This window comes from Gossypium arboreum, chromosome 8 (assembly GCF_025698485.1).
Source record: "Gossypium arboreum isolate Shixiya-1 chromosome 8, ASM2569848v2, whole genome shotgun sequence".
Taxonomy (NCBI): domain Eukaryota; kingdom Viridiplantae; phylum Streptophyta; class Magnoliopsida; order Malvales; family Malvaceae; genus Gossypium; species Gossypium arboreum.
Window position 1 is genome coordinate 8,016,952 of NC_069077.1, and position 7,346 is coordinate 8,024,297.

Sequence of the window (7,346 nt, forward strand, 5' to 3'; positions counted from 1 at the left end):
CCGTCTCCGTCGAATGCCCTTACCGTGGAATGACAGGGCCTTAAGTAGGACAAATCCATCGGTATTCTGGAAAGCGTGGCCAATGGCATAACATTTAACGCTGACCCATTATCGATGAGCACGTTCGGTATTATGTAGCCCTTGCAACGAGTCGTGATATGCAGCGCTTTCACCGAGCCTCTACCATTTGGTGGTATCTCATCATCACTAAAAGAGATGAAATTGTCTGCATTCAGATTGTTTACCCACCTATCAAGCTTCTCAACGGATATGTTGTTAGCTACGTAAGCTTGATTTAACACTTTCAGCAAAGCGTTCCAATGTGGCTCTAAATTTAAGAGTAGAGATAAAACTGAGATTCTTGTTGGCTGCTTGCTTAATTGTTCCACCACACTATACTCACTGTGCTTGATAAATTTCAAGAATTCCTGAGCGTCTTCCTCGTTCACAGGCTTTTTAGTTTCTTGCACGGGTGAAATTTATTGCTCGACTTCGACTTCGTGCATCACTGCTTTCCCTTTTTGCTTCGAGTCACTACTTTTCTTTACCGTTTCAATTTCTTTAGAATAGCACCGTCCACTTCGGGTAAAATGACCTACCTCTCCCACATCTTCAGTTATGGCTTTGGAATTTCCAACTTTCGGTGTGAAAATATTAACATCGTATCTCCACGGTACTGTTTTATTGTTCTTATAAGGGAAAGGAGATGGTACTTTGATTATCATTTTTGGCTTCACCGACTCTTTCTTCTCGTCATACTAAATTATTAACGGTCGGTCGGAGCTATATAGGAAACCTGATGATTGATTGTCAGAAGCGCATATTTCTCTTCTATCGGCCTCCTCGCTTTTATAAAAGATCCCAATCTCCTTGTTATCCATCATACTTTGCAGTAATCCTCTGAACTCGTCGCAGGACTGAATGCCGTGCCCTTCAATGCCATGGAACTCACAAAAACTGTGACCTTTTGCATCTTTTCCTTTGAATACTCCGTCAAGACGATAGAGCAACTCTTTTTCAACTAGTACCTCCCAGATTTTCTGCAGAGGTGTTCTTATTTCAGAAACCCATCTTCTACTTTGCCGTTCATTTTCCTCTCCTATTGCGCTCACATTCCCTTCAGTGTGGTTTGGGAATGGATTCCCGGTCGTACTGCCAGTACCATCAAATCGTAAAATGCCCGCATCGATGAGCCCTTAAACTCTCCTTTTGAAAGCAAGACAGCTTCTCGAGAATGCCCTGGTTCCCCGTGATGGTATGCACAACTAGCGTTTGGATCGTACTATTTCGGGTATGGAGGTTTTAGGGGGGCCATGTAATGGGGAGATATCAATTGTTTCTCCAAGAGTTTTGGGTACAATTCCCCATACGACATAGGGATAGGAGTAAATTGTGGCCTCTCGGGGTTGGGCCTTGTTGGTCTTGGTTCATTTCTGGGTTGGCTTTGAGCAGGTATCGTGTTTTGTAGGAATGAGGTGATGGGTCTTTGGTTGTTCGTGGCGTAAACGGGATAGGAAGGAGGTGGTGCTTGGTAGTAAGGGTTTTGAGGGGGATAATAGAAATTTGGAGGTGGATAATTTCGAGGTCGGGGTTGGTTCGGATATGGATTAGAGGCATAACGGCTTTCCATTCCCACCATGTGGGCTTCGGTTCTTTCTTCTTCATAGGTGCTGCCTTTTTGAACCTTTCTCGAGCCTTCTATTCTACCGCTTCTTGACGGCATTCTCTATGAGCTCACCAGATATTACAATATCCGCAAACTCTTTCGTGGCATTTCCACTAATTTGTCATAAAACGCGCTTTAATATGTTGATAAAGAGAACGGTTATCTCTGCTTTTGTTAGTGGGGTTCCACTTCGCCGAGACGCTCTCCATCTCTCAAGATACTATCCGAAGGTTTCGATGGCTTTTTCTCCATCATTTGCAAGGTCATTCGGTTCGCACCATATCGACACATGCTTGTATCGCCGCAGAATCGTCGACGCCAAGTCCTTCCAGATCGAATCTTTTCTCTCGAGTTGGTTGTACCACCAAGAGTCAACCTCGTTAGACTATCTTGAAAGCAATGTATGAGTAGTTTATCCTCGTTCACATAACCGGTCATTTTTCGATAGAACATAATGAGATGTGCTTTTGGGCACCTTGTCCCATCATACTTCTCAAAATCAGGCATTTTGAACTTCGAGGCAAAATTAGATCAGTACCAAATCGAGTTCCTTGGCACCTAGTGCGAGAAGACTTCAAGGCCTTCTATTGCTTTGAGTCTTTCCTCTAGACTCCTATATTTTGCGTCATGGTTATCCAATTTTAACTTGGCTACCTCTGCTGGGTCATCCAGATCTGGAACTAGTGGATCAGCAGGACTAGCCCCTGGGTTCGACGTGAATATTCCTTGCCCCAAATTAGTGGGTGGAGCAGGTGGCATAGGTCGATGTTCCAAGCCTGTGGGTTCCCCTTGAGTATACCCTCTTTGTGTTGTATATGCGGGTGGTGGAGTGAATCCCGAGGGATAGAGTGGATCCTGATCGTGGTGAATTCTTGACTGAGATTCCATAGCATCGGGTTTCTGCATGGGTCCTTTTCCTTTGACCAAAGTTGTCATCATCTCCACCATTTTGGCCATCTGATCTCTTTGCTCGAGTGATTCCTCTCGAGATCTCACCATTAGTTCTCTCGTCTCTTGTTGCGATTTGGCCAGTTGCTCTTGTAATTCCTTTTGAATCCTTTCCATCCTTTCGATCCTTTCGTTGAATTCGGCCTCCATTACTCTAGCTTGCCTTCGCGTTTTATACGGATGACGTGATTCCAGTCTTGTGGTATTACAACTGCGAATTGTATATTTTATCTTTCAGCGACCGAATATGGGATATGCAATGTATGAATGAATACATGAATGAGTGCATGAATGTCAAAATGTTAGTTATGAATAAATATGCAAGAATTTGGTGTTGATTTCAAGATAGCCCTATATTTAGACATTTCATTTATCAAAAGAGTCTATTACAAAAAGTTTCCATTTTTCCAACAATTACACGAATTTTCTAGCCACATTGCCTTGTTTCTTCACTTGCTCTAAGAACTCTGATATACTCGATCTTTGGTTCGGAGGGAATTGGCAACTAAGAACTTCAGCTTCATCTGATAATTGAACAACTTGCATAGCCACCCTGCGAATTTCATTGATCAAGAAGTCGAGTTGCATTTCTTTTTCTTGGAGAGTTCCTTCATACGCGTGAATGTCCCTATCGTACTGATCATTCTTTTCTTCTAGAGCCTTCAGGAGATTATCTAACTGTTGTTGATGAGATTGCAGCATATTTTCTGGATCTCGTGCTTTTCCTTTTAATTCTTGATGTTCAGACTGACTATTTGCAAATTCTGCAGTCATCATTTCATACTCAGCGTTCTTCCTTCTTAACTCTATGCAGCGCATGCAGCTTTTTCCTCCTCTTTCTTTGCTTTTCCCTTCCAAAATTCCATTCCTCCTTTGATATTGCTAATTTCTTCCTTCCATTCTGCTGACGACTTACCCAACCCACTATTCTTTATAGTGTTTCTTAATTTCTTGTTTTCCAAATGAAGGTCCCTTAAGTCGCTTCTCACGATCTCGGCTTCTTTGTACTTTTTCGCTCGACCTTTCAACCTTGAACTTCAATCTTCGATTGATAGTTTTCTTCTTGAAGGGCACTAAGGTCCCGAGACATCTTGGCCTTTTCTCTTCCGAATTCTTGTCTTGCCATTTCTAGCTCAGACGGCGTTTCCTCCGAGAAAGGATTCTGGATAGTGTAGTTTGTTGACGAGATTTGCTGACTTTTTACCCGTTGCTTCCTCCATATGTCGTAATCTTGGGTAAGGGTATCAGCATACAAGGCTAATTCCATGAAATGAATTTCCTTCCAAGACTTTGCAGTGTCTCGGACTCTCTTCATATATCCTTCACCCGCGAAAGCGAACTCGAACTGTGCCAATCCTCCAGTTGCGGGTAGGAATTGTCACGAAGAAAATTACCTTTGGACCAATAGCGGAGCATATCCAACTCCTCCCCATAACCCGAGTAAAGGTACCCAATCTTGGCTTCCACATTTGTATAGCAGAACTGAAGGACGGATTCAGGGTGCTCTCCATGTTATATCCTCGGCGCGAAGATTCTGAAAGACTGATACCCAATGTTCCTCGGTGACTTCTTTCGGCCATTCTTTCTTGAGGTAAGCTTCTAGCGGGGCAAATGTTTTTGAAAACATATAGAACGGAGTGCGCTCTACTTTCCAAAAATGACTCAAAATGTAAACATTGAGCAACTGAGCACATCCACTAAATCGTCCCTTTCTAACCCTTCGATAAGTACTCAAGGACCTGAAGGTCTCGGCTAGGATAGTCGGGACAGGGTTGACTCATTGTTTTAACCTTTCGAAGAAATCAACTGCTGCAACTTCGAGATATCCGAGAACTTTTGGAAAAATGACCAAACCATAAATGGCCAAAGCGAATAGATTTACCCTTTTCAGCATGTCGGGATGGTTCAGAACCAAATCTCGTAGGGAAGACCATGGAATACAAATGGTTTCATTATTCTTCTTTATCTGCTTTTTCAGCCCATGCATCACCATGTCCGCTACCTCACTAACTTTTTCTTGAAGGTCATCGGCTTAGGCTTCTTCACATATATTTTGCCGAATTGTACATTGTTGATGCGAGTAAAGCAAGATACTATTCTATAGTTGAGTCATGTCTTCTTGATTGAAGGTGAAACACCGATAAGTCGGGTCCCGAATCGAACCATGGCTTGAATCAACTGCTCGCTCTACACGGATGGTGATCGGTGAGCTATATCTCCATACCTCTCAAGTGAAAACGTCCCTAGTGTCTGAATCCCACTGATTCCAAATTCGAACCAAATCCTCAAGGTTATTTTGGGGTTAAGGGTTTTAGTGGGTTTAGAGGTTTGGTTGGGTTTTGATATAATCGGCCCGGCAATTTGGGCTTCTATACTGCCCTCTTGCTCATTGTCGTGCAAACGATAATAGAGCAAAGACTTTCAAGGAAGACCAAATTTGCCCGGTCTTGCTAGGTCTTGACTTGCTTTGGAACTCTTCTTGTTTAGTTACTCCCTTTTCAGTCCACCGCATCTTGTAGCTTTAGTTCACTCCACTGCATCTTGTGATATACGCCTTGTAGCTTCAATTTATTCCGATGTAACTTTAAGGATATGAAATGTATGGCTTCGATCTACTTCACTGTAACTTCGTAAAGGTGAGATCTACAACTTCAATCTACTCTTCTATCGCTTCAGTGAGATAAGGTTTGTGGTCTTTTCTTCTCATGACTCCGTAAAGGCAAGATCCGATACCTCGATCAACTCCATCGCAACTTTAAGGAGACAGAATCGACGCCTTCAATCACCTTCAATCTTTATTCTCTACTCGGCATGTGATCCCGAGCTCAACTCATTTTTCGCAATATGAATTGACTCTCTCGATATGTGATCAAGGTTCAACTCACCTCTCGCAATATGAGTTGATTTTTGAAAAATAGAAATTAAAAGACTCAACTCAACTCTCGCAGAATTAAAAAGCTCAACTCACCTCTCGCAATATGAGTTGAATTTTTTGAAAAAAACCGAATTGAAAATAGCTCAAAGACGTGAGCCAAGGCTCAACTCACTTCTCGCAATATGAGTTGATTTTTGAAAATGTAATCAAAAAAGCAGATTTTGAAAATACCTCGACATGTGACCGAGGCTCAACTCACATATCGCAATGTGAGTTGATTTTTTGAAAATATAAATTGAAAAAATACCTCGCAGGTGATCTCAAGCTCAACTCACCTCTCGCAATATGAGTTGATTTTTTGAAAGATGAATTGAAAATAGCTCAATACGTGAGCCAAGGCTCAACTCACCTCTCGCAATATTAGTTGATTTTTTTTTGAAAGGCGTAAATTGAAAACGGAAATTGAAAATACCTCGGCAGATGACTCGAGGCTCAACTCGCCTCTCACAATACGAGTTGATTTTTTGACAACAGAATTGAAATTACCTCAACAGGTTCTCGAGGCTCAACTCACCTCTCGCAATATGAGTTGATTTTTTGAAAATGTAAATTGAAAATACCTCAGCATGTCTTGAGGCTCAACTCATTTCTCACAAGATGAGTTGATTTTTTTTTTGAAAAACAGAAATTGAAAATACCTCAGCATGTCTTGAGGCTCAACTAATTTCTCGCAATATGAGTTGAATTTTGAAAACAGAAATTGAAATTACCTCAGCGTGTCTTGAGGCTCAACTCATTTTGAACAGAAATTGAAATTACCTCAACGTGTCTTGAGGCTCAACTCATTTCTCGCAATATGAGTTGAATTTTGAAAACAGAAATTGAAATTACCTCAACGTGTCTTGAGGCTCAACTCATTTCTCGCAATATGAGTTGAATTTTGAAAACATAAATTGAAATTACCTCAACGTGTCTTGAGGCTCAACTCATTTCTCGCAATATGAGTTAAATTTTTTTTTTTGAAAGACAGAAATTGAAAATACCTTAGCATGTGAACCGAGGCTCAACTCACCTCTCGCAATATGAGCTGATTTTGAAAAAGTAGAAATTAAAAGGTTCAACCCACCTCTCGCAATATGAGTTGATTCTTGAACAACATAAATTGAAAACAGAAATTGAAAATACCTCAACAGTGACTCGAGGCTCAACTCACCTCTCGCAATATGAGCTGATTTTGAAAAAGTAGAAATTAAAAGGTTCAACCCACCTCTCGCAATATGAGTTGATTCTTGAACAACGAAATTGAAAAAAGAAATTGAAAATACCTCAACGTGACTCGAGGCTCAACTCACCTCTCGCAATATGAGTAGAAATTAAAACACAAAATTGAAAATACCTCAACAGGTTCTCGAGGCTCAACTCACCTCTAGCAATATGAGTTGATTTTGAAAAACAAAATTAAAAGGCTTAACTCACCTCTCGCAATATGAGTCAATTTAAAACATAAACTAAAAATACCTCAGCGTGCCCCGAGGCTCAACTCACTTATCGCAATATGAGTTGATTTTGAAAACAAAAATTAAAAATACCTCAACATGTCTTGAGGCTCAACTCATCTCTCGCAATATGAGTTGATTTCCCTTGAAAAGCATGAATTAAAAACATCAAAATACAAAACCTGTCCTTTGGTAGAACTTGGGTGTCTTTTCCTTTGATTCAATGTGACTCTCATTCAAGATTTCTTGCTCTGCTGGAGTACCTGTATATGCCATGTATGATGTTATCATGATATGCACATGTTTGTCTTAAATGCTTTTATGCCTACATGATTATGCAAAGGCTCTTAAGCATGTTTGT